This window comes from Ovis canadensis, chromosome 3 (assembly GCF_042477335.2).
Source record: "Ovis canadensis isolate MfBH-ARS-UI-01 breed Bighorn chromosome 3, ARS-UI_OviCan_v2, whole genome shotgun sequence".
Classification (NCBI taxonomy): domain Eukaryota; kingdom Metazoa; phylum Chordata; class Mammalia; order Artiodactyla; family Bovidae; genus Ovis; species Ovis canadensis.
Genome location: NC_091247.1, coordinates 27,361,674 through 27,388,903, shown reverse-complemented (window position 1 = coordinate 27,388,903; position 27,230 = coordinate 27,361,674). Strand labels below are relative to the sequence as shown.

Below are 27,230 nucleotides of genomic sequence, written 5' to 3'. Positions count from 1 at the left end.
AAATACTAGGCTGTTCTTTCAAGGATCCATTAAGAGAGATATTTCAATATTCTTTCCATTGGCACCTTATGATCCAAATTCTTGCCTGTTAAATGCAAAAAAAAAAAAAAATCTAAAGAATTGTTTCTTTAAAAAGACCCAACTTAAATACATCTGTGGAAACTAAGCATAATTTATTTTAAAATTAGGTTAAAAATGTTTGCAGTGTATGCTCAAACTTTTCCAGATGTTAAGACAAGTAAACACTATTAGATCAAATTTAATTTGGTTCGGTGTTTTAATCAGCTTTTACCTTGATTTTCTTTTGTGCTTATAACAAGGTTTACTCCTGTGTTGGAGGTGGTCTTAAAAGTGTTAATTTTAGCTTTTCTTTATAACTCACACGCACTAAGGCATTTTCTTATTATAAACGGAGTTAGATAAACTTTCAGTGTAGCTCTGCTTCATTAAACCAGGAAGTTTATATACTCTAACAAAAAAAATATGTATTTCCATTTCATGTTGGCATCAATGGTAGTACTGTGTATGATGTTGTTAGTACTGGTAGCTGGAATTCTCCATAGGAGACTGATGAAAGACAGATGACAATAAAAAGGGCATCAGAAAGCAAGAATAAAATGTGAGATGTGGCTGCAGAAGCTGGGAGGAGACTGAGCCTGGGATTCCCTGTGTAAGACGATGGGTGGTGGAGGAGGTTGGGCGTGCCAGGGGAGGAAAGGGTGTTCCCGTCTTCTGAATTAGGAGGCAGGAGAGATGCTTTGTGGAATGTGTGGTGCTTTGTGTTATTTTTCAAGAGAAGTTTTCTGAATTGCTTTGAATGTCATGAAAAGTACTGATTAAGCTCCTGTGTAGAGGACTGAATGGCACAAGCTACAGTTTAGCCAGGTTAAAGTGGTGGGCTAAGGTGGGAGTCGACATTTGATGCTTTTTACAACAAGCCTTGTTTGAACAAGATTTTCTGGATTCTGGGTGTTATCAAAGGCAGATGAATATAAGTATGTGTCTATGGGTGTATTTTCATTATGCATGTGAAGTCACTCAGTCATGTCCAATTCTTTGTGAGCCCACGAGGCTCCTCCGACCATGGCATTTTCCAGGCAAGAATACTGGAGTGGGTTGCCATTTCATTCTTCAGGGGATCTTCCTGACCCAGGGATTGAACCTGGGTCTCCTGCATTGCAGGCAGATGCTTTACAGTCTGAGCCACCACGGAAGCCTGCTTATATCTGTTTATAATTAAATAATAGTAGAAGGTGATGTTAATGGCTTCCATTTCCCTTTTCACAGTAAGGATAATTTTGTCTTTGCCAGTACTATTCCTGTCACAGATGTGGATAAATGAGTGAGAAGGAGAAATAAAAGCAACCAAAACAGATTTGTTTAATTTGCTTTGGAAAGGAAAAAGAAAAGCTTCTAAAAACAAAGAGAGAGAACAGGTTGGGAAGGTATGAGGAGGTGGGCAAGAATGGCAAGGTCTAGCTCAGGACAAATTTGGGAAACATTTTAGGGGTACATTTTGAAAGAGAAGGAGAAAGACCAGAAGAAGTCATGCTAGGAAGAGAAGGACCTTGGGGTATAGACAGCCAAGGGTAGTGTGTTATGAATGGGTATTAGAAAGACTCACTCATGTTCTCAGTGAACCTCCAATAACCAAGCACTGTTCTTCTTTTTATTTTTCGTGAAACACTTCTTTCCATGTTTTCCTTATGGCATAGTTGATCAGCCCCCATTTTAAATGATCTTTTCTTGAATTTCCAGAAAGCCTACTGGATTTCTAGTTTATGAAAATCTGCAACAACTTCCTATCCCATCAATTTTAGGATTGTATTTGGCTGCATGTAGTCATGATAATTGCACGATAATAGTCTTCAGTGCGGAGAAGGCAATGGCACTCCACTCCAGTACTCTTGCCTGGGAAATCCCATGGATGGAGGAGCCTGGAGGGCTGCAGTCCATGGGGTCGCTGAGGGTCGGACACAACTGAGCAGCTTCACTTTTACTTTTCACTTCCATGCATTGGAGAAGGAAATGGCAACCCACTCCAGTGTTCTTGCCTGGAGAATCCCAGGGATGGGGGAGCCTGGTGGGCTGCCGTCTATGGGGTTGCACAGAGTCAGACGCGAATGAAGTGACTTAGCAGCAGCAGCAGCAGTCTTCAGTGGGTTTAATTTTTCCCCACAATCCAAGAAATCTGGAGACTGATTTGGGGCTAGTGTAGCTTCTCAAGAAAACATCCCTGTCTTTCCCATCCTTACTTTTTATTTCAAAATGGCTCTTTCACTTCCAGGCATCAGAACTGTGTTCTAGGTGGAAGAAGAGTATAGGGGGAAGGAAAAAAGGCATATGTCAGCTGTGTCTGTCTCTTTAATCTAACATATGTAATAGATGTCCCCTTAAATTCAATCAGTTATGTCACCTGGTCAAACCCTAGCTGAAAGTGAGCCTAAGACACAAAGCGTTTTGTCAATGTTTGTTCACCATCTCCCCAGACAAAATTTGGGTTCTCCAAATAAGAGGAGGAGAATGAATACTCAGTAGGCTACTAGACATGTTGACCATATATCCAGTTTGTTACATAAGACTGGACACACAGGGATTAGCAGACTTATTGGAAAAGACCCAGAGGCTGGGAAAGATTGAGGGCAGGAAGAGAAGGAGGTTCTCAAAGAAGGAGGCTCTTTGCAAACCTATTTACACTTTTTTAATCAAAGTGAAAAACACATCTGGTGATAGATAAATACACATATTTAACTAGCATTGTCCCTTTTTATCAAGTTAAATGGTTTAAGTTGCTTTGGTTTTGTTAACAATTTTGTTCTGTTTCTCTTTCTTAGTTCATTGATTTATTGCCTTTTTTTATCTTTAGTTCGTTCCCTCTTATTTTCCTTTCAGGAATTTATAAAATCAGCAAAATAAAAAGACTGACAACTCTGTTCAATTAATAACTGCTAAATAACTACCTCAATTAATAGCTACTAAATGTCACTGAGTTTTCTTCTATTATGAAGAAATGTCATAAATGAAGAAATTAATAGCTACTAAAGGTCACTATGTTTTTTTCTATTATGTGTTTTCTTCTTTTATTCCTTCTCCAGGGGATCTTCCCAACCCAGGGATTGAACCCCGGTCTCCTGCACTGCAGGCAGATTCTATAGCTGCTGAGCTACAGGAACTCCTTCCATTATGATACTTTTTCACAAACTATCATTTGAAGAGAGGATGTGGTCAGTCATGGGAGGCCTATACTCTGATTGTCAGCACTTAGAAAAGCCATATTAATATGTGTGTGTGTGTGTGTGTGTGTGTGTGTGTGTATGTACACACACACACAAACATCATATTGTAAAGGCATTGGAAGCTCTGGGAGCAATGAGCACTAGATGGACTGAATTTTCAGGTGGTGGAGAGCCATTCAGAGAACGCTGAGGATCAGCAATTGCTTTGTTCCTGGAGGATGTATCCATTTTGGTGCTGGAAGGAGCCTAAGGATCAGGGTGCCACTTCTGGGGCGAAGAAAAACCAGGAAACTTTTAGTGGTCTCATGGGGCTCAAGTGATGTCTTGAGAAGCTTTAAATATATGACTAACTTTCCCCATAACCCTTGATGAATTTAAGGCTATGTGGAAAGATTTTAAAAATATATTTTTTAAAGATTCTGGAAATTAGAAAGAAACTAACTGCAATCTCTAGTTCTTAAAGGCAAAGAACTACTAAGCAGAGTTGGCTGGAAAAAAATCAGCAAGAGTGAACACCCTAGAAGGAACAGTAAATTAAACATAGGTGCTTTTTTTCTTGGGGACTTTCATCAATTCTGGGCCCAAAGAGAGGCTTGAAATCCCAAAGAGGCTTGCTTCTGGCAGAAGATTACTATAGAAGATAGAAAAGGAAACAAAGGTTTTGGTGGTCACCTACTGTTGGAGTGTCAAAATTTGGGGATGAGACTTCAGCACATGGTTTGTCATGCTTCAAACAGTTAGTTCAGTCTCTCAGTTGGGTCTGACTTTTTGCAACCCTGTGGACTGCAGCACCTCAGGCTTCCCTGTCCATCAACTCCCAAAGCTTGCTCAGACTCATGTCCATCGAGTCAGTGATGCCATCCAATAAATTTGTGTAATTTTGAAGCACATCGTGGGGGAAGAAAGTGGCAGGTTAACCTTTGTCTCTCAGGGTAAAAGAAGAAAAAGATTATAAATCTATCGTGATTAAGACCGTCATTAGCATAAGTAAAGTCACATTCAACAATAAAACAGACTGGAGAATATTCTATAAACAGACTTTTACATATGGTCACCTGATACATGACTCATTTTCTTGTTCTACCCAAGATTCTATTAATAAATCTATTTGTTAGATGAAGTGTGAAAATCATGTTATTGAAGAATCCTGCTGCTGCTAAGTCGCTTCAGTCGTGTCCAACTCTGTGCAACCCCATAGACGGAAGCCCACCAGGTTCCCCTGTCCCTGAGATTCTCCAGGCAAGAACACTGGAGTGGGTTGCCATTTCCTGCTCCAATGCACGGAGTGAAAAGTGAAAGTGAAGCTGTTCAGTCGCGTCCGACTCTTAGTGACCCCTTGGACTGCAGCCTACCAGGCTCCTCCAGCCATGGGATTTTCCAGGCAAGAGTACTGAAGTGGGTTGCCATTGCCTTCTTCATTGAACAATCCTCAGTTTAGTTCAGTTCAGTCGCTCAGTCGTGTCTGACTCTTTGCGACCCCATGAATCGCAGCATGCCAGGCCTCCCTGTCCATCACCAACTCCCAGAGTTCACTCAGACTCACATCCATCGAGTCAGTGATGCCATCCAGCCATCTCATCCTCTGTTGTCCCCTTCTCCTCCTGCCCCCAATCCCTCCCAGCATCAGAGTCTTTTCCAATGAGTCAACTCTTCGCATGAGGTGGCCAAAGTACTGGAGTTTCAGCTTTAGCATCATTCCTTCTGAAGAAATCCCAGGGCTGATCTCCTTCAGAATGGACTGGTTAGATTTTCTTACAGTCCAAGGAACTCTCAAGAGTCTTCTCCAATACCAGAGTTCAAAAGCATCAATTCTTCGGAGCTCTGCCTTCTTCACATTCCAACTCTCACATCCATACATGACCACAGGAAAAACCATAGCCTTGAGATGGACCTTAGTTGAGATACTTGCTTTTCCGAGCAAAATAGTTTATGATAGAAGTATATTAAAATCACCCTCTCTGATGGTGTTTTTGGTATTCCTTATAACTAAGGCATATTGAGTTTTATATATGTTGGAGGTATTTGGATGGGAATATATTAATTCATTATTGTTCATTTCTTTACCCCTCTGAGTTATGCTCTGGTAGTTTCTCAATTCTGTTTTCCAAGAAACCATTCTTCAGAATATCCTATTATTTCTCTAATTCTTTTATTTCAGTTCTAATTTTCTAATGGTTTTTAATGTCTACCTTTAATCTTTCAAAGCTTCTAATTCTTCCATGATGTTAGTTCCTCCTTTGGCTCTTTGAGAATTTTAAGCATCCAGGATTTATTTTAAAGTCTTTTCCAAATACTTCAATCATCTCTACATTGTCAGGAGTAAACAGTCCCATCTGTTGCTTCTCTGGACTTCCTTTCTTGGCATTAGAATCCTCATATACTTTTCTTCATTTTTCCTCCCTTCTCATCTTCTGTTGGAATGATCAAGGTTTCTTTACCATGCCTCATGCTCCCTTGGGTTAGCAGTTTTATATTACATTTTTATTTTTGAGATGGTTATACTTAAATTTCTAACATACATGATTAATTTTAAAATTCAAGTCATGTCATCTTCACATTCATAAAAGATTTGCATCAATTCAGAGTTCCATGGGAACGTTTACCCCTGCAGCCATGTTGGAAGATTAAGTGTTAGCAAACTTTCCCTCACATTATAAACAACTAGAAAACTGGACAACATACATGAAATAACTGTTCTCAGGACAGTACTATGATCCCTGAGAGGAAGAAACAAAATGAAACCAATAAGCATCCTGGCTTTCTCCCTGGAGATGCTTTCTGTCCCGAAGCTCAGAAGAGGAGCCCAAGCAGAACACGGTGGTTTTGCTGAATCAAGGAGATAGAGATTGGAATACTGGAAACTGATGCAATGGAAATTTGATGGGCAGAGTATAGGAACGGACAAAACCGCAGATGGGAGGAGTTGCAGAAATATGCACAGAGGTTCTCAAGTATTTTCTTCAATATACTCAAGGGCATAGCTAAAGATGCCATGAGGGTAGGCAAAGAACAGCTATTAGAGAGATGTCTGTTGAATGATCAGAGCTCACACTGATTTAGGAGAATTTCTAGTTTCAAACAGCCAAAGAGGAGAGATTAGACTGATAACCCAACTCTTCAGTATATTTTTGTTTCACGAATAATAACTTAAAATAAAGTAGCCTACACCTACAACTCTCATACTTGCAAGGGTTCCACTACCTCTCCTTTGTTCTTATATATTGTTAATAAAATGCTGGCCATTGATGAAAGGGGCAGCTTCAAATATGTCCACTCCTCTGATCTCTGTTGCCATCTATATGTGATGGATCCCAAATCTTGTTTCTCTTCTACTCATATGTGTATTGGACACCTTCACTCAGAAGCATCTCAGATGGAAGTGAAGTGAAGTGAAATGAAAGTTGCTCAGTCATGCCCAACTCTTTGCAACCCCATGTACTATACAGCCCATGAAACTCTCCAGGTCAGAATACTGGAGTGGGTAGCCCTTCCCTTCTCCAGGGGATCTTCCCAACCCAGGAACTGAACCCAGGTCTCCCACATTGCAGGCATATTCTTTACCAGCTGAGCCACAAGGGAAGCCCAATAATACTCGAGTGGGTACCCTACCCCTTCTCCAGCAGATCTTCCCAACCCAGGAATTGAACCAGGCTCTCTTGCATTGCGGGCAGATTATTTACCAACTGAGCTATCAGGGAAGTCCTTCTAAAATGGATGCTGCTTCTGCTGCTAAGTCGCTTCAGTAGTGTTCGATTCTGTGTGACCCTATAGATGGCAGCCCACTAGGCCCGGCCATCCCTGGGATTCTCCAGGCAAGAACACTGGAGTGGGTTGTCATTTCCTTCTGCAATGCATGAAAGTGAACAGTGAAAGTGAAGTCGCTTAGTTGTGTCCAACTCTTTGCGGCTCCATGGACTGCAGCCCACCAGGCTTCTCCGTCCATGGGATTTTCCAGGCAAGAGTACTGGAGTGGGGTCCCATTGCCTTCTCTGATGGGACCCATTAAATCATGTAAGATGAATTACATTAATGACAATGCTGTAATATATAATTTACTAATTATTCCATTCATGTTTTATCTCTCTAGCTGCACTCAAATATGTGGAGGTCACAAAGCTGATGAATTGTATCCTGGCTTTGTCACCTCCTATGTTCCCTCGAGTAATGTTTGGTTTTCTCACTTAAATACTAAAGATACATACTTCTTAGATTTGTTTGAAGACATACATTTAAGCTTGGTGTGCTGCAGTCCATGGGGTCGCAGAGTCAGATGTAACTGAGCAGCTGAACAACAACAGTGTCTGTTCAGTGGTTTGAAAATCTGTAAAGGATTATGAAAGTGTAAGATATCACTATATTTCTGCATCCCCTGGCAGCATTTCCCCACACCCATGATGACACGAAGCACAGAGAAGCTGCTCAATAAAGGCGTGAGTACTGATGGACTATTTAAAGATGGAGTGATGAAACTGGAGGGACACTAAGCCAATGATAAGAGGACCTGCCCTGCTATCATCTCTATACCACTGACTTCCTGTGTGAGCTCCATCAGTCTTCTCACCTTTCTGAACTTCTTTTTTTTTTTTTTAATCCAGACAATCTCTAAGAATATTTTCTGTCTCCATGTCAATTCTGTTAGTCCTGAATTATAGATCTCAGTGACGCTTCCTACCCACATCCTACTTTGCCCCCAGATCAGCCTTCTCATTACCTTGTATTTTTACTCTTGCTGTCTCAGATGAGGCTCTAGAGTCTGATAGGGGATTCTCCATTGAACTCTCCATCACAAAAGGAAAACAAATGTGAAAGTGTTAGTGGCTCAGTTGCATCCTGCTCTTTGGTGACATCATTAATTAATTGTAGCCTCCCAGGCTCCTCTGTCCATGGAATTCTCCAGGCAAGAATATTGGAGCAGATTCAGTCACTCAGTCTTGTCCGACTCTTTGCGACCTCATGAATCACAGCACACCAGGTATCCCTGTCCATCACCATCTCCCGGAGTTCACTCAGATTCACGTCCATCGAGTCCGTGATGCCATCCAGCCATCTCATCCTCAGCCGTCCCCTTCTCCTCCTGCCCCCAATCTCTCCCAGCATCAGAGTCTTTTCCAATGAGCCAACTCTTTGCATGAGGTGGCCAAAGTACTGGAGCTTCAGCTTTAGCATCATTCCTTCCAAAGAAATCCCAGGGTTGATCTCCTTCAGAATGGACTGGTTGGATCTCCTTGCAGTCAAAGGGACTCTCAACAGTCTTCTCCAACACCACAGTTCAAAAGCATCAATTCTTCAGCACTCAGCCTTCTTCACAGTCCAACTCTCACATCCATACATGACCACAGGGAAAACCATAGCCTTGACTAGACGGACTTTAGTCTGCAAAGTAATGTCTCTGCTTTTGAATATACTATCTCGGTTGGTCATAACTTTTCTTCCAAGGAGTAAGCGTCTTTTAATTCCATGGCTGCAGTCACCATATGCAATGATTTTGGACCCCCCAAAAATAAAGTCTGACACTGTTTCCACTGTTTCCCCATCTATTTCCCATGAAGTGATGGGACCAGATGCCATGATCTTCGTTTTCTGAATGTTGAGCTTTAAGCCAACTTTTTCACTCTCCTCTTTCACATTCATCAAGAGGCTTTTTAGTTCTTCTTCACTTTCTGCCATAAGGGTGGTGTCACCTGCATATCTGAGGTTATCGATATTTCTCCCAGCAATCTTGATTCCAGCTTGTGCTTCTTCCAGTCCAGCGTTTCTCATGATGTACTCTGCATAAGAGTTAAATAAGCAGGGTGACAATACACAGCCTTGATGTACTCCTTTTCCTATTTGGAACCAGTCTGTTGTTCCATGTCCAGTTCTAACTGTTGCTTCCTGACCTGCATACAGATTTCTCAAGAGGCTGGTCAGGTGGTCTGGTATTCCCATCTCTTTCAGAATTTTCCACAGTTTATTGTGATCCACACAGTCAAGGGCTTTGGCAGAGTCAATAAAGCAGAAATAGATGTTTTTCTGGAACTCTCTTGCTTTTTCCATGATCCAGCAGATGTTGGCCATTTGATCTCTGGTTCCTCTGCCTTTTCGAAAACCAGCTTGAACATCAGGAAGTTCACGGTTCACATATTGCTGAGGCCTGGCTTGGAGAATTTTGAGTATTACTTTACTAGCATGTGAGATGAGTGCAATTGTGCGGTAGTTCGAGCATTCTTTGGCATTGCCTTTCTTTGGGATTGGAATGAAAACTGACCTTTTCCAGTCCTGTGGCCACTGCTGTGATTCCCTTCTCCAAGACATCTTCCTGACCCAGGGACTGAACCCAAGTCTCTCTCATTGCAGGCAATTATTTACATATTATTTACTGTCTGTGGCACCAGGGAAGCCTGAGATGCCCTGTAATCCCACCTAATTCTCTGGCAGTGCTAGTCCTGGCCTTTTAGTCTCCAGGCCTCCTAATGGACAGTTGAGGAAGCAAGAGCAAGTTGGCGATTTTTTAAGCTAGTCAACAAGTTTCTTGACAGTTGCTTTTCTCATCCTTCTATCAACAAGGAGGGGCTGGGACCGGTTTCTCCCCCAGGGATGGGATGCTGCCTGTGTCTACCTTTACACACTAACCCCTCAAGGTTCATATTTGGCTCCATCTAATTTTGGCTGGGTCCACATAGATGGCCAGTGACCAACTTCCTGTCTGACTTCTACTTGTACTGAAGGAGGAAATGAGGGTCCCACAGGCAAAGCCTCTTCCACTTCTGGGGCTGTTTCCAAAAATAAAGTTACTGTAATACCCAAAACACCAGGCACGGGACACAGCAGCCACAGTTGTTCACTGGCCTTCCACCTCCTGGTGGCCAGAAGCCAGCAGACTGCAGGGCTGCTGAAGGCTGTGTGTTGAAATGTGGTCCCCAGGGTCCTCTCTCTGACATTTTTAGACTCACCATAAAATAAACTGCCCCAGGATGCCACCTCCCTCCAGCCCCTCCTAGGGCCTTCAGAGGGCACTGGTGACATACAGATGGCCCTTGAACTTTCCTCTCACAACTGCTGTTTCCTAGCGGTTCTGCTTTGGAACTTTTCCCATGGGCTTCAAAAGTATCCTTCTCTCCTCTGTTTTTAAATTTAAATGCTAAAAAAAAATTGTAAAACACTTTTTGCTCATTTAGAGGCGAACAAACTTTCATGCATATAATTTCTTCTCTCTCTATCCTGTATCTCTCTCATCTCTATTTCTACCTCTACCACCTCTTTCTCTTTTCTTTCACTCAAGGGTCAACTGCATTCAGGCATGTGAAATTCTTTAAAGAAGGAATGCAAAGGGGAAGCAGAATTGATTTTTTAAAAAAGAGCATTGCATTTAGATCTTGATCCCAAGATATCAGTCTCCCAAGAAGCCCAGGTTCTTAGCTGTTTGCTTGACTGTCCTAATAGTGACAGTGACCCAAGAATGCACCCAAACACAGGACTTTACCATCATTTAAACCTGGCAGCAGCCACCAAGCTCTTCTTCATGAGCAGAGACAGAATTCTCTTTGCGGATCTAGAGCTAAGAATTTGAAACACATTTCTGACGTTGATGGTAGGTTGGAGATGGCATGGGGTGGCAGAGGTTGCTGTGACAGGTATGAGGAGATGGAAATTCATTAACGCTCCCTGAAACCGAGTTGAGGGTACCAGAATTAGCCAGAGGACTGAGTGGTCTTTCATGGCTGATATGCTGCATTAGTGGAGAGAGACGGTGAAGAATCCATCCTGGTGGGGACACTGACTCTCTGTACCCACAGTACACACTCTCAGTTGTGGGATACTCTTGTGCCTTGTTCTTCATTATACAAGAAAATTGAACCAGAAGGGGAGCCCTTTTAGAGAAGGGGTTCGAGCTGCTGTTTCCCTGTATCTTCCTAGGCTAGACAGAGAAAATGTGCTTAGACTTCAGCATATGACAGTCTCAATTCACTTCAGGAGAAAAAAATTCGGATGAAAGTTAAAGAGAGATTTTCTATTGTACCCTTGCTCTCTGCTCCCAAACTCAGAGCCTGAGGTCTGTGCTTCTGACTTAAGAGTCAGTTGTCTCTCCTCTACCTGAACCTGATCTATGACTCCATGTTTATATATATATATACACACATATACATATATATATAACTCCTTGCAAAAAAATCTTGAAAATATGTTTAAATTATCAAAACTAACTCCAGATGAAGTAGAAAACCAGAATAGGCAGTAGCACTGTAATTAATCTAAAAAGTTGTCAACAAACATAGACTGTAGCCCACAGGCACCTCTGTCCATGGGATTTCCCAGACAAGAATACTGGATTGGGTAGCCATTCCTTTCTGCAGGGGATCTTCTTGACCAAAGGCTCATGTTCCTTTAAATCACCTTGGGATGGATGATGGTAATGCTGACAGACTAGGAGTTTGACTGTCCCCTTTCTAAATCCTTCATGAATGATTGATTGAGCAACTTTCTTTAGGATGTAAAGATACTTAAAATATAACTTTTTTTCTAAGACTTTTAAACCTCAGCCCTAATCCAGAGATAAGATGAAAATCTGATTTCACATTCTGGCAGACCAACATTTTCTCTACTTAACATGAATGAAAAGTTTTATCAAATGGTTTGTCTATATTTATTGAGATGGTCATGTAATTTTTTTCTTCAATACCTTAATGCAATCATTTATGCCAGTGGATTTTCTAATGCTGAAGCATCTTGCATTTCTGGGAAAAACTCTGTTTATGTATAACGTATTATTTTTTTCATATTTCTGCATTTCACTTGTTAACATTTAATTCAGGACCATTGCACTCAGATTCATAAACTAAACTGGTCTATAATTTCATTTTCTGATACTGTTCTTATCAGATTTTTATGTCTGGTTATGCTAGGCTCAAAACAGGTCTTGGGGAACTATCTTTTCTTTTTCTATATTCCTTTTCTGTTTTCTGAAACTATTTGTATAATATAATAATTATCCTTTTCTTGAATATTTAACAGTTTCACAAAATAGCTTCACCTTGATATTTCTCTGGAAGAGAAATTTCTGACTATTGGTTCATTTTCAATTTCTTTAATAGTTATTAGTGTATTAAAATGTTTGTTGTGTCTTTAGTAAATTACTTTCATTCATCTTTTCCCAGAAAGCTGCTGCTGCTGCTGCTAAGTTGCTGCAGTCGTGCCTGACTCTGTGCGACCCCATAGACGGCAGCCCACCAGGCTCCCCCATCCTGGGATTCTCCAGGCAAGTTTCATTTAAATTTTCAAATTAATGTCATGAAGTTATTCCTACAGATTTTCTAAGATTACTTACCTCTCCCCTGATTCTGTAGAAATGTTTTATTTTTTGTTCTTAATATTTAAGAACATTTGTTTATTTCCCCTTCCCTTCTTTTTTTGACATTCCATTTTATTAGGCACATGCCATCTTTGTCTTTTAAAGGTGAAAGCATTTTTTTCTTTTTAAATTTTTATTATATTGAATTTGCTTTCTATTTGTTAAATTCTCTAGTAACAGTTCTTTATTTCTAGTTCCTTTGAGTTTTCTGTTCTTTTTCATTTTCTGAGTACCTATAATTTTTATTTTCTTAATTTAAAAACTTATTTGAATGTATAAATTTCCATCTAAGTAAAACTTTACTACAACCCACAAGTTTTGATATAGTGTGATTTTAGTTATTTAGGGTTAGGGTTAAATATTTCATTATTTATACCATCATTTTCCCCTTATACTCATGAATTATTTAATAGTGTGTTTTTTAAGTTTAATGCATATAAGTTTTAAGATTAACTTTCAAATTCAACAGAATGATGAATAGAGAATGCTATTCTTTATGATCTCATGTTTTAATGTATTTTGAGTCCTTTTGGCATAATCTGTGGTCAATCTTTATAAATATTTTCAGTTCATTTCAGTCACTCAGTTGTGTCCAGCTCTTTGCGACCCCATGAACCACAGTTTGCCAGGCCTCCCTGTCCATCACCAACTCCTGGAGTTTACTCAGACACATGTCTATTGAGTCGGTGATGCCATCCAACCATCTCCTCCTGCCCTCAATCTTTCCCAGCATCAGGGTCTTTTCAAATGAGTCAGCTCTTTGCATCAGGTGGCCAAAGTTCTAGAGCTTCAGCTTCAACATCAGTCCTTCCAATGAACACCCAGGACTGATCTCCTTTAGGATGGACTGGTTGGATCTCCTTGCAGTCCAAGGGACTCTCAAGAGTCTTCTCTAACACCACAGTTCAAAAGCATCAATTCTTCAGTGCTCAGCTTTCTTTATAGTCCATACATGACTACTGGAAAAACCATAGCCTTGACTAGATGGACCTTTGTTGGCAAAGCAATGTCTCTGCTTTTGAATATGCTGTCTATGTTGGTCATAACTTTCCTTCCAAGGAGTAAGTGTCTTTTAATTTCATGGCTAAAGTCACCATCTGCAGTGATTTTAGAGCCCCCCAAAATAGTCAGCCACTGTTTCCACTGTTTCCCCATGTATTTGCCATGAAGTGATAGGATCGGATGCCATGATGTTAGTTTTCTGAATGTTGAGCTTTAAGCCAACTTTTTCACTCTTCTCTTTCACTTTCATCAAGAGGCTTACCTTCTTCTTCACTTTCTGCCACAAGCGTGGTGTCATCTGCATATCTGCATAAATATTTTGAGTCTATCTAAAAGCAATAGCTATTCTTTATTTGTTGATGTGCAGGATTCTATATGTATCCATGAGATAAAGTCTTTCATTTTATTGTTTACATTTCTTGTGTTTTCACTAATTTTGTATCCAGTTGATTTGTCTGGGTCTGAAAGAGCTATACGAAAATCAGCAGTTTTGAGCAATTCAGATGGTTCAACGCTGATGTACCTCAACATGGGCATTCTTGGGTTTATGATTCTTGGTTTCATTTTGCATCTTGTTTTTGTAAATTTCTGTCTTTCATCAAGTTTGTATGTCACATTGACATTATCTAGGAGATCCCCAGGGCCCTATTCTTTAATTTTTTTCCCCTACTCTGTTCTTCACTTTGCCCTTTCAGCTGTTAAATCCATCTAGTGATTAAAAAAAAAAAAATTCTGAAATTTTACTTTTAGGCCTAGAATTTCCTTCTATTAAAAAAAATAATTTTATTTATTTATTTTTGGTTGTGCTGGGTCTTCGATGCCGCACAGACCTTTCTCTAGTTGTGGTGAGCAGGGGCTACTCTCTAGCTGTGATGCACAAGCTTCTCTTGGCAGTGGTTTCTCTTGTGGAGCACAGACTCTAGGGCACTCTGGCTTCAGTCGTGTCTTCTGGGCTCTGGAACACAGGCTCAATAGTTGTGGTGCACGGGCTTATTTGCTCCATGGCTTTTGGGATCTTACGTATCAGGGATTGAACCCATGTCTTCTGCATTAGCAGGTGGATCCTTCACCACTGAGCCACCAGGGAAGCCCTAGAATTTCCTTTCTCATTCTTTGATTTCTTATTTCTCTGCTGAAATTTTTATTCATGGAAAGCACCTTTTTTATTTTTTATTTTTATTTTTTTTAAGCATCTTTTTTTTTAAACTTCATTGAGCATAATTATAATGACATTAACATGTGAATAATAATAATAATAACAATATTTACTTTACAGGCTTTTAAACATCAACTAAGATAAATCCTATAAAACTTTTAATACACACAATACCTGGCAAATCTAAAGAGATGAGGAATAGAAATTCATGATAATGAATGAGGGTGAATATGTAGATATCATTTCCCTTTGTACAGTTCCCTCTGTACCTGAATTTGTAATTTAGTAAAATGTTTACAATCTCTTCCTCAAGGTTGCTATTCCACTAAAACATGTATTTCAGAGTTTCTCATTTGATAGACTCAGCTGTCACACAATCTTTCTTTGGTCAGAATTTCAGAAGTCCCTGTAATTTGTGTTAGGAGAATAAGATAGAGACAAGAGAGTAGGAAGTGATTTGCCATGGAATAATTTAATTCGTTTGTGTGTTTGATTGCTAGGAGTACTATATTCATGACCATTTATCACCGATTTTATTAATTGATTATTTTGACAAATGGTTGATTTATCTCTTGGAGAAAAAGAGTATATTTCAAACTTAATTTCCCACATGTCCAAAGCTCTTTTAAACCTGGGTGCACAGGGACAGATTATCTACTTCTGAAGAGAAACTTGCTCGATTATACACCATTTCTTCCCATGATCGCTTCCTCCTCAGATCACAGTTTTGTAAGTAGCCTGATACTATTGCTTGGCATCAGGATACAGAATCCCAAACACATGGAACAGTTAAAAACCAACTCCCATAGATGATTTCATTGCCTCAACTCCATCTGTAATGTAAATCCTTCAGAGGTGCTTTCTATTCTTAGAAGAAAAGTCACAAGCTGGAGGGTGCGTCACCTTCGCAATCAGCACCCCTTTTAGCCCCTAATGTGGACCATCTGCTGGTTGAAGAGGTTACAGTGCTACAGAAATGTCGTTACAGAATTTCTGTATGTTCACATGTATCATCTGTCACGTAATTGTTTGTTTTACAGCCCATACCTATAATGGGCTAAGTGGGGACTATTTATATTAGTTAGCAATGAGTACCTTTAATTAGTATTTCATGCAACTGGAACATGTTAAGAAAGCTGACACAAATCTGGCTGGGTTGGGAGATTCCATGTGAATTTCATTATGAAATTGCTAGGATATTACAGTTGCACAGGTACCAGGGTTTCTTCAGCTGCCAGAAATTCTGTGTAAATTTCACACATGTGAAAACGACAAACCATCACTTTGGGTCTAGCTCGCTGATGGACAGTCAGAATCAGTCCACTTTGTATCCACATCCTAGATTCCTCATGATGGCTCACCCAGGGCCTGTCGAGGCATGCAGCTGAAAAGTCACAGAACCTGTGCAAATCCTGGGGAAGAAAGCCGGAAAAAGAAACAATGGGCAAAAATCTTTGTGGTCCAAGTGCTTAATGCTAAGTGAGAGGTTGGCAGTTGGATAAAGTGTTTTTGTTAACTGGTGCAAATGGTTTCGTTTTCCTTATTCTCATTTTTAGACACTTTTATTGATTCAATGACACCTCTTCAATATCATAACTGCACTAAAGCAAAACTGGGTTTAGTAGACAATGAAGACACAGTTACATGTCTAGACCTATAAGAAAGTGTCTCCAATTAAAATATCGGAGAAGATAGTCATGTCAGCAAACCATCCTTTAATTCCTTTGAAAAGGAATCCCCACCTATGACTACAATAGAAGCTGGCAGGCCATTCTAAACAATCTCTGAGCAACTCCATGTGATGGGTCCCCTCTCCCTTTTAGGATTTTGTAAGGTATGCACAGTGTATTCAATCTGTCATCTTGGTTTACAGAATCAGACAATATTTTCACATGTTGATCTCAGCTTCAGAAAGAATGCTAATTGTTTTGTCAAGCCAAAATGAATTTTTTAAACAGTGAGGTTTTATAACTTTTTGTGTGATTTATTACTTGGTGGAAAAACAATTCTGTATTTCTGACAACCAGGTCAGTGTTACAGAAGCTAGTAATAAGGTTTACGATGTTTTCTGTGAAATCTCTAAAGTGTTGTTTAGTAACAATTTACGGAAATTCTGGTGGGTATATCATGCTGTCAGAGGCTGCTTGTGTATCTTTGTTTGATAAATACACCTCAGATCACCAAACAACTCTTTCCATCACAGAAAAGTCTGGGACTCTGAACCACTGGTTACCAGCAGGTCTCTGCTTCTTGTTACCTATGTTAACCCAAAGTGCATAGATTTGGTTGGTAGTTGCTGGTGAACAGGCATCACTCTGGCCTGACAGCAAGCTTCAAGAAGGCTTCCTCCTCAGAGTCCTCCCCAGTTTCCTTGCCTTGAGGCAATAAGAGGGCAGATACCTAGTAAACATGTTCTTACCGGGCCTCTCTGTAAGTATTCTGCAATAGAGTTTATTCATTCCTAGAGAAAACCATCAGCTTCTCTGACTGTGTCAATAGCTGGATCTCTATATGTACTGTGTCCGCTTCCACATCTACTAGATAACCATCATCTACCAGCACATAGTTGCAGCTGATTTCGGACCACACATTTGCTTGGACCCCTTAGAGGTCCCAGGTCTTTAATCATATCTCACATAAGCAGTAGATGGTTGCTTGTGAGTTTTAAATACAACCAGCAACTTCCTTTTTCTTACAGAAGTCTTATCTCAATTATATTTGCTATTGCATTTAAATGACAATTTTCATCTTTCTCTATTCTGTATTTGAATATGGCATGATTATTATATTTTTCTTTTTATCTAAATAGTATCCATAGTAACTTTTACACTTTAGATTTTAATAGAAATCAGATATGAATATAACCTTCTTTTATTTTTGGTTTTTCTAACATCTTTAGCATTAAGACTTTACCACGAATGCTTTAAATATTTCCTCTACTGAGTCATATGGAAAGGTTAAATCAGTTTTGAAGTCCTATTAAGGGGATATGTAGTATCTTGGCTGCCTCCAAGTCAAGATACAGGATGTAGAACAAAACAAGAGAAAAATGAAAGGATATATTCACAGTTTGTACTGAGCTTTGGGATGCTCTGTGGCCACTTTTGGTCCCCTACTGCCCATAAGGCTCCCTCCAGAGTTCATGTATCCTCACTGGAGATAAAGCCAGGTTTGCAGCCTCCACAAGATACTATCTGAGTTTCACTGGGCTTTTTTTGGTCATCAAGATAAATGTCACTGTATCGAATTTGCTGACTGGATGCATGTAAAACAATCCCATGAGGGAGAAGGGGCAAATAGTATCATCTCTGAGCTGGGAATTCCCATTCCAGTTGAGAAAAGCCCTTACTGGGCAAAGCAGACATCAGACTCAAGTGAGAGTGGGATGCAGAAATGAAGGCTCATCCAGGAAGTAGGTTCAAGCCACTAAACTGAATGGCTTATGGGAGATGAAAAGGGAGATGAAATATACTCTGAGGGGAATGGCTCAGGATGATGAGTGAGACTAGGAGTTAGCTCTGCTGCTATGTCTTTGTCTTCTGACCAAGTGAGTTCATTGTACCAAGCCAGCATCTTTACTATATGCCAACTCAACTCAATGAGAAAAAGCATCAGAATGGTTTATTGGAAAGCCTTAGGCAAGCTATGGTGTTGGAGAAGACTCTTGAGAGTCCCTTGGACTGCAAGGAGATCCAACAAGTCCATCCTAAAGGAGATCAGTCCTGAATAATCACTAGAAGGACTGATGCTGAAGCTGAAACTCCAATACTTTGGCCACCTGATGTGAAGAACTGACTCATTTGAAAAGATCCTGATGCTGGGAAAGATTGAAGGAGGGAGAAGAAGGGGACAACAGAGGATAAGATGGTTGGATGGCATCACCGACTCGATGGACATGAGTTTGAGTAAACTCCAGGAGTTGGTCATGGACAGATAGGCCTGGCATGCTGCAGTCCATGGGGTCACAAAGAGTTGGACATGACTGACTGAGTGACTGAACTGAACTGAACTGAACTTAGGCACACTAGAGGATCACAGTGACCTTCAATAACATTTTGCTTAATTTTTACTCCATTACTAAGTTCTAATGAAATAAAATCTCCTGGGCAAATGTTGATCAGGACAAAAATGTGCATCTAAAAACAACTTAAAATAATTATGATGGCACACAGAATAACATAGATCTTCTATCTAGTATATTATATATATTAATAGAGTTCAAAGACCTGTAATTCTGAAAATCTTGAAGAGTTGGATAATGGACAAGTCTGTTTCACCTCAAATCAGGAAAGGATTAGGCTATTGCTAATACCTTCAACATCTCTTATTGAATAAGCCAGGAAGAGTCTAATGTTATGAAGTTAAAACCATTCTAACTTGTCTCTTTTGCTTGGGTTTGCAAATGTGCACACACATCAACCAAATCAAATTGGAAGGAATACATTGTAGTAGATACCAATAAAATCCTCTGCCAAAAATAGTCGCTAGAAATACAGTAGCTTGTAAACTAAATATGCTTAAAGTAACAGAAATCTATGACAACCAATGTATTATGTGAGGTTGTGTGATTAAATCTAACTGTGTGGATTCAATTATAATTGCAGATGTAGGAGCCAGTACATTGGCAGACAGACTTGCTAAGCTCAGCTTGCAAAACAGAGTAACAAAAGCTGGAACCACACCATGAAAAGTCTCAAGTCTCTCTATTCGATAGCACGCTGCCCCCAGAGAATAGTTATTGGGAGGTGGACAAGGGCTAGAACAGATCAGCATACGGTTAGATATAATGATTAGATGACTCTTTGTATAGTTAAAGGAGTGCATAACAAACACTCGGAATGCTGAGCACAGCAGAGTCAGTACGTCAGTGCCTTGCAGCTTGGTTATTCATGTGCTGCCTTAAGTCAGCAGAGCTTACCAACCTGCTGGAAAAATTTATGACACTCTTGTGGGCAGAGAGGTAAGAGGATGCATGTGTGCCTGTGTTGATAAATGGATCTTGGATGGGATGCCCTTTTTTGACTGGTCAAGCCAGGGATCTATTTGGGTTATTGAAAAGTTGGTTTACTTATTTGAAATCCAAAAATATCCAAATAACTTAAATAGGCTCTCAATGCAGTCCTATTAAAAGTCATTTTCTAATAGATAACTAGTGGGAACCTGCTACATAGCACAGGGATCTCAGCTCAGTGCTCTGGGATGACCTAGATGTTTGGGATGGGGTTGGTGGTGGGAGGGAGGTCCAAGAAGGAGGGGATATAGGTGCACATGTAGCTGATTTGCTTTGTTGTATAGCAAAAATGAAAACAACATTATAAAGCAATTATACCCCAATAAAAAAATTTTTTTAAAGAAAAATTAAGTCATTTTCTTTCTTGAAGTGTCTGTAGACCACAGCTAGCTGACTTTGAGTGCTTACTATGTGCTAGGCATTGAGTTAAATATTTTACATCTTCAATTCTTTTAGTTCTTTCAGCAACCTTTAGAAGTAGACACTATTATCATGCACTTAATTTTGTAGATGATGAAAATGAGGCTTAAAAAATTGGTTACTTCCACAGGCTAGTCAGGCAGTGGTGGTGGTGGTTTAGTCACTAAGTCGTGTCTGACTCGAGACCCCATGGAATATAGCCTGCTAGGCTCCTCTGTCCGTGGGGATTCTCCAGGCAAGAATACTAGAGTGGCTTGCCATTTCCTTCTCCAGGGGATCTTCCCAACCCAGGAACTGAACCCAGGTCTTCTGCATTGCAGGCAGATTCTTTACTAACTGAACTCCAAGGGAAGCTCCAAGTCACGGCTGAAATCTAGATCTATCAGACTCAAGTTTGTGTTCTTTCTTGCACTTCTGTGCTTCCCAGTAGGCATCTAAACACTTCACCTAGATATTCCAACAACCATGAATTTACAGGAAAAATTCCAATGAAAAATATGATAGAATAATGGCCTCCAAAGCTGTCCATGTTCTAATTCCCCGCACACCTGGGAGTATATTTCCTTACATGGTAAATGGACTTTGCAGGTGCAACTAAATAGTCTTGATTAGAAGGTTAGCCCAATGAGACCCATGTTTAACTTTCTAATCTGTATATAGAATACAAGAATGAATGTCTGTGGCTCTAAGCCTCTAAATTTGTGCTAGTTATGCCAGCAATAGGAAGGCAATACAGGAAACTTTACTGATATTAGAAGGTCAAGGAATTCCGTAGAAAAAAAGTCCAGGCTAAGTTTATGCTAACAGCATTTTAGTACTGATGCACTGAGAAGAATACTCTTGGGCTTCATATACTTTGAGAAGCAGGTCATATAGTGTATAATCAAAGACCAAGACTTAACCTTCGCCACCTCTGCCACCTTCTGGGATATAGAGATTGATGTGTGCTTAGTTGCTCAGTCATGTCTGACTCTTTGTGACCCCATGGACTATATAGCCCACCAGGCTCCTCTGTCCATGGGGATTCTCCAGACAAGAATACTTGAGTGTGGTGCCATGCTCTCCTCCAGGGGATCTTCCCAACCCAGGGATTGAACCCAGGTCTCCCACATTGCAGGCAGATTCTTTACCATCTGAGCCACCAGGGAAGCCCAGAAATTGATGTGACCAGAACAAATAAGTGGCTACTGAGCCAGTAAACAGACAAGGCAATGGCACCCCACCCCACTACTCTTGCCTGGAAAATTCCATGGACGGAGGAACCTGGTAGGCTGCAGTCCGTGGGGTCGTTAAGAGTCAGGCATCACTTCACTTTCACTTTCACGCATTGGAGAAGGAAATGGCAACCCACTCCAGTGTTCTTGCCTGGAGAATCCCACGGACAGAGGAGCCTGGTGGGCTGCCGTCTATGGGGGTCGCACAGAGTTGGACACGACTGAAGTGACTTAGCAGCAGCGGCAGCAGCAGAGCCAGTAAATGTCTGTCCTGGGCCCTCACCTGGAATTCCAACTCAATCAACTCTTTCCCCACATGTACTCAATGATGATAATTACCAGCCCATTGTATAATGGGAGTGCTGTAGGATAGATCTCAGCACCCTGCGTTGTCATCTAAGGAATTTGGTAAATTTCACATGTACAAATAATAACCAGCTACAGGATATAATGAAGGTGAAAACCTATTTATAATAGCAGCAAAAATATTTAGAAATAGATTTAGAAAGAAATGTTCAAATTGTGTATTCAAAAAACTAATAGCTCCTGAAAGGTACAAAGGTAGACTTGTGCAAAGATGTTGCTTGTTTTTGCTTGGAATGTTTTGACACCATCAAGATGTTAATCCTCTGAAATAAAATCAGTTTAATCCCAGTTGAACTAGACAAATTGATATCAGAATTTGTTTTGGAAAAATACACATGCAAAATAACTAGGAAGCAGTGACAAGGAAGATATCTAAATATAATACAAAACCTTGATAATTAAAACAGTATGATACTGGTGTGCATAAAAATCAATGACAAGAACAGAAAGTTCATAAATATATGGAACTACATATGCTACAAATTATAATCTAATCTAGAATATTAGAATGGCGGTTCCTGGGACCACCAGGGCAAAGATGAACTTTTTATATCATGTTGTTGGGAAATAAAAACATAACACTAGATTCATTTTCACCATACACATGAGTATTTCCAAGTGAACCATAAACCTAAATGTAAAAAACTACAGCTAAACAAATAGGCAAAACATGGGAGAATAACTCTACAACTTTGGTATAGTGTTTCCATACTGTGTTTTTTTACTTTTAATATTTCTGTAATCTGTTTTGGAGGCTTCTCTTGTATGCAATATATGTCTGGATTGAGTTTCTGTGACTCAATCTATAAAACTTTAAAAGATTAATATTTTATTTACATGTATGATTATACTATAAATACACATATATATTTGTTTAACTCTTTTATCCCATGTTTTTAGTTTATAAAGTTTCCTTGAAATCTATTACCTCAGTTGGCTTTGGCATAGATTCAATTGTTCTGTATCTGTTTTTCTTTGCAGATAATGTGACTTTCAATCAATAAACTCAGTATTTCCTTAATCCCTTGAATTTTTTCTGTATTAGGACCTCAATACCTATTGTTTTATTTATAGGATTCTTCATTTCAGAGACTCCAGTCATATTATCTTTAGGTTAGACTATACCACCCCATTACTAATTGCTTCAGTATCTTAATCTTTTCCCTCTCGATATTCATTAAGATTATTTTAAATCTTTCCTATGTGCCCATAATTCAGTCTTAAGTAGTCAACTCTGTCACAATCTTTTTCTGATTAATTATATTTTCTGTGATATAGAAAATATAATTAATTAATGTTAAGCAATGTTTTGGTCCTTGGTTTGTTTTAACTCTAAAAATTCTCTTCTCATCTCACTCTGTTGTTTGAACCTCTTATCTCTGAAGTCATTTTGACTGGATCTTTTGTCTTCTTTTTACATGTGGTATCCCTTTCGTCTCTCATTAGTTATCATCAACTTATCATCATCTATTTCTACAGTGTATTTGCAAACTTTTCCAACGTTTTTCGTGCTTAAAGTGGGAATCTCTTTCTGGCCCTTTTGTCCCTTTGTGTTATTGTAATGTGAGTAGACTCCCTTCAAGTCCCTTTCCATCTTGGCTGAGAGCTGTCTTTACCCTTGATGCTACAGTTCAGATGGGGTTTTCCGTATCCTAAAGACCACAGGAGGGAAAAGAAGGATCGGGCATTTGAGAAAAGCCTCAGTCAGTAATATCTGTAGCCTTGGTTTGTGGTTGATTCTTCTCTCCCAACTTGGGTTTTGTTAAACTATGCCCCAAATCTCATAGATAATTTTATATAAGAATATTCTCCCAGTGTTGTTTTAGCCATCCAGCTTTTCAGTGCTCCTTGTAAAAAGCTGAAGCATGAAATTATCATTTGAACCCAAAGGACAAACAGAAAACTGAAAGATCAAAAGTGATGATTTGTTAACGGATGCCTCTAAATGTCACATGATGCCACATTTTCACTGTTAAATTTGATATTAGTAAAAATAGTCCATTATACTTGAAAGAAATCATATGTTTAATTTTCTTATTTTGTAAGAATTCCAGAGCTTGTATGATACATGTGAATTAATCATTATAATTTTAAAATGTAATAAACTACTGGAAACAAAAATAGTTTTAAAAGCAAAATTATAAAGGAATTTCCAAAAAAAAAAGTATGGGCATTGTTTATATTTAACGGGGAAATGCAGATGAATTTTAATACATTTGTTATACTGAAGTGGAGATTCAAAAATAAGACTGGCCAGGAACTACAGACGTCACACACATCCCCAGCATTCATGGACCATGGATGTTTTCTCAGTTCCAAAGTCCTGGATCCTCTGCTTTACAGAGTTGCCTGGCATCATTCTCTTACCCAACTTCACCTTTCTGATGCCAGCAACCATTTCAACATCTTCCCAAGCAAAACAGAGCAAAGAGATGGTAAAAGAGGTTGTGGCAGTGGATCCATATTATATTTACAGTGGCCATGAATCTTTTGAAATCCTCTCTTGTAGTTTGGCTTTTTCCCCCACATTATGGGTCCTGCCTCCCCAAGTTAGGGGCTGAAACTAATTTTTCTCATCTTTATGTAGCCAGGGCACAGAAATGTGACCCCAGGTGCTGTCAACTGTACTCACCATCCAGGCTGCAAGAATTAGAGTTGGACCTCTTTTAAAAATCTGTGCTTTTGCCCCATCTTTTGCATGCTGGAGAAGAGGAAGTTCTGTGTGACATCTCTTCCTGGGCCAGGAGGCTAAAGGAGCACAGTGGAGAGACAAGGCTTTCAGATGCAGTGATGGCAGAGGTCCTAGCAACAGCATGCCTAGTGAAGGGTCTGTGGGAGGCCCCCTGGCACCTGGACACAGAGATGATGAGATTCCCATTGCAAGAAATTTTGTGATGTGCTTGGATGTTGTTCTAGGCTACAATAGTAGCAGCCAGTCTGATTCTCTGGCTCTCCCAGAGTTGCTGTGGGTTTTCTTTAGGAAAGAATGTTTCTCCCGAACCAGAGTCACTGGCTGCTCTTGGCTTTGGGGCTTGTGATAAGGGACCACATGTAGTGAGGAGAAGCACCTCCAGATTTTCCCTGTGCTGTGAATGTTTCTCTGCTGTAGTGAATTTGCTTTCCCTTTGTATTCTCTTGGGCTTCCCTGGTGGCTCAGAGGTTAAAGCATCTGCCTGGAATGCTGGAGACCTGGGTTCGATCCCTGGATCAGGAAGATCCCCTGGAGAAGGAAATGGCAACCCACTCCAGTATTCCTCCTTGGAAATCCCATGGATGGAGGAGCCTGGTAGGCTATAGTCCATGGGGTCGCAAAGAGTCAGACACGACTGAGCGACTTCACTTCACTTCACTTGTATTCTCCTTGGTTAAAATAACTTTTCCTTGCTCTAGACTATTGGCTTTGGGCCAGGGCTGTCAGATGTAGAAAATAAAAATACAGGATACATCATGGATTATATGGTTCAATTATATGAAACGTCCAGCTTGGTGAGTGTACAGAGACAAAGCATAGACCAATGTTGCAAAATGTAGATTTGTGTTTGCCTTAGGCTAGGCATGCTGACGTCAAGTGGATGCTAATAGGTTCTCATTTCCTTTCGGAGGGATGACCATGGTCTTAACAGGGGTTATGGTGATGACTGTACAACCCTGTGACTATTCTAAAAAGCCTTTAAATTATATAGTGTAATTGGGTGCAGTTCATGGCATATGTATTACTACTCAATAAAAATCAAAACATTTAAGATGCCTAGTTAGATTTGAATTTCAGATAAACAAAAAATAACTTTTAGCATGTCCTATATAATATTTAGAATACACTAAGAACATGACTTGTTTATCTGAAATTCCCTTTTTAATATGATGTTTTTCTTTAAATATCTTTTGTCTATCTCAAATTCTTGAGTCCAGGGCTGACTTTCAGTAGAGCACGGTAAGGGAACTGCTCTGCTTGGTACAACGCCCTGACCCAGAGGCAGGTTGTCTACAAATATTTTAGCACAGGTTTCCCCATAAGCATGCAGCATCATGGGGTGAGGAGGCAGTCACCTTTCCAGCCACACCTGAATTCCCAATTAACTGATGTTCTGTATTTTCTCTGGCAGGCTTACTGTAGATGTTGATGATGGCCTTGCTTTCCTCTCCTCTTTAAGTAGGGCTCACCATAATGGCAAACAGCAGAAAATGTGTTATTTCACTCTTGTATTTATTTTTTAAATGTCAGACTCTTAGCTGCACCAAACAAAACCATATAGATGCTTGGAAATTTGCGTCTTAATCTTTCAGTGGATTCTAATCTTTCCTTTCTATGGTTGTAATTCCCTGAAAATATCTGGCTGAGGCACACTCATTTGTTTTGTTTTGTCTTTGCATCTCCATCTTCCTCAGTGTTTATATATGGCTAAAAACACAAAGCAAAACACACACACGCATTGGTGAAAATGTGCATTTAACTTACAAGAAGTGACTAATTAATATTAATCAGAATATTTTCTCAAGAAAACTTCATTCCTAGAAAATTAACAATCTTTGGCATGATGCACCTGGGAAGGGCTTCCCAGGTGGCACTAGTGGTAAAGAACCCACCTGCCAGTGCAGGAGATGTAAGAGACGTGGGTTTGATCCCTGGGTTGGGAAGATTCCCTGGAGGAGAGCATGGCAATCCACTCCAGTATTTTTGCCTGGAGACTCCCATGGACAGAGGAGCCTGGTGTTGCGAAGAGTCGGACATGAATGAAATGACAGCACACATGCATGATGTACGGGAAGAAATTGCTGTGGTACGTCAATTACAGAATGAAAACCCTGCGGTAGACATCCATGAGGCGGTTGCAAAGGTCCAGCTCAGTTCATTTCCATTGCTCAGCTGTGTCTGACTCTTTGCAACCCCATGGACTACAGCATGCCAGGCTTCCATGTCCATCCCAATTCCCGGAGCTTGCTTGCACTCATGTCCATCATTTCGGTAAAGCCATCCAACCATCTCATCTTCTGTCATCCCCTTCTCCCACCTTCAGTCCCTCCCAGCATTAGGGTCTTTTCCAATGAGTCAGTTCTTCACATCAGGTGGCCAAATGATTGGAGTTTCAACTTCAGCATCAATCCTTCCAATGTATATTCAGGACTGATTTCCTTTAGGATGGACTGGTTGGATCTCCATGCAGTCCAAGGGACTCTCAAGTCTTCTCCAACACCACAGTTCAGAAGCATCAATTCTTCGGTGCTCAGCTTTCTTTATAGTCCAACTTTCACATCCATACATGACCACTGGAAAAACCATAGCTTTGACTAGACAGACTTTTGTTGGTAAAGTAATGTCTCTGCTTTTTAATATGCTGTCTAGGTTGGTCATAGGTTTTCATCCAAGGAGCAAGCGTCTTTTAATTTCATGGTTGCAGTCACCATCTGCAGTGATTCTGAAGCCCCCCAAAATAAAGTCTTTCACTGTTTCCACTGTTTCCCCATCTATTTGCCATGAAGTGATGGGACTGGATGCCAT

General features: G+C 40.1%; 1 protein-coding gene across 3 annotated transcripts in view; it reads left to right on the top strand.

Annotated features, from left to right (window-relative positions):
• OSR1 (odd-skipped related transcription factor 1) overlaps positions 1-27,230 on the top strand; it is a 160,780-nt gene that overhangs the window by 97,280 nt on the left and 36,270 nt on the right. For all 3 annotated transcript variants that reach the window (XM_069580253.1, XM_069580255.1, XM_069580256.1), the window contains one exon: positions 12,371-12,471. The gene's annotated coding sequence lies outside the window, so the exon portion shown is untranslated. The remainder of the gene's footprint in view (positions 1-12,370; positions 12,472-27,230) is intronic.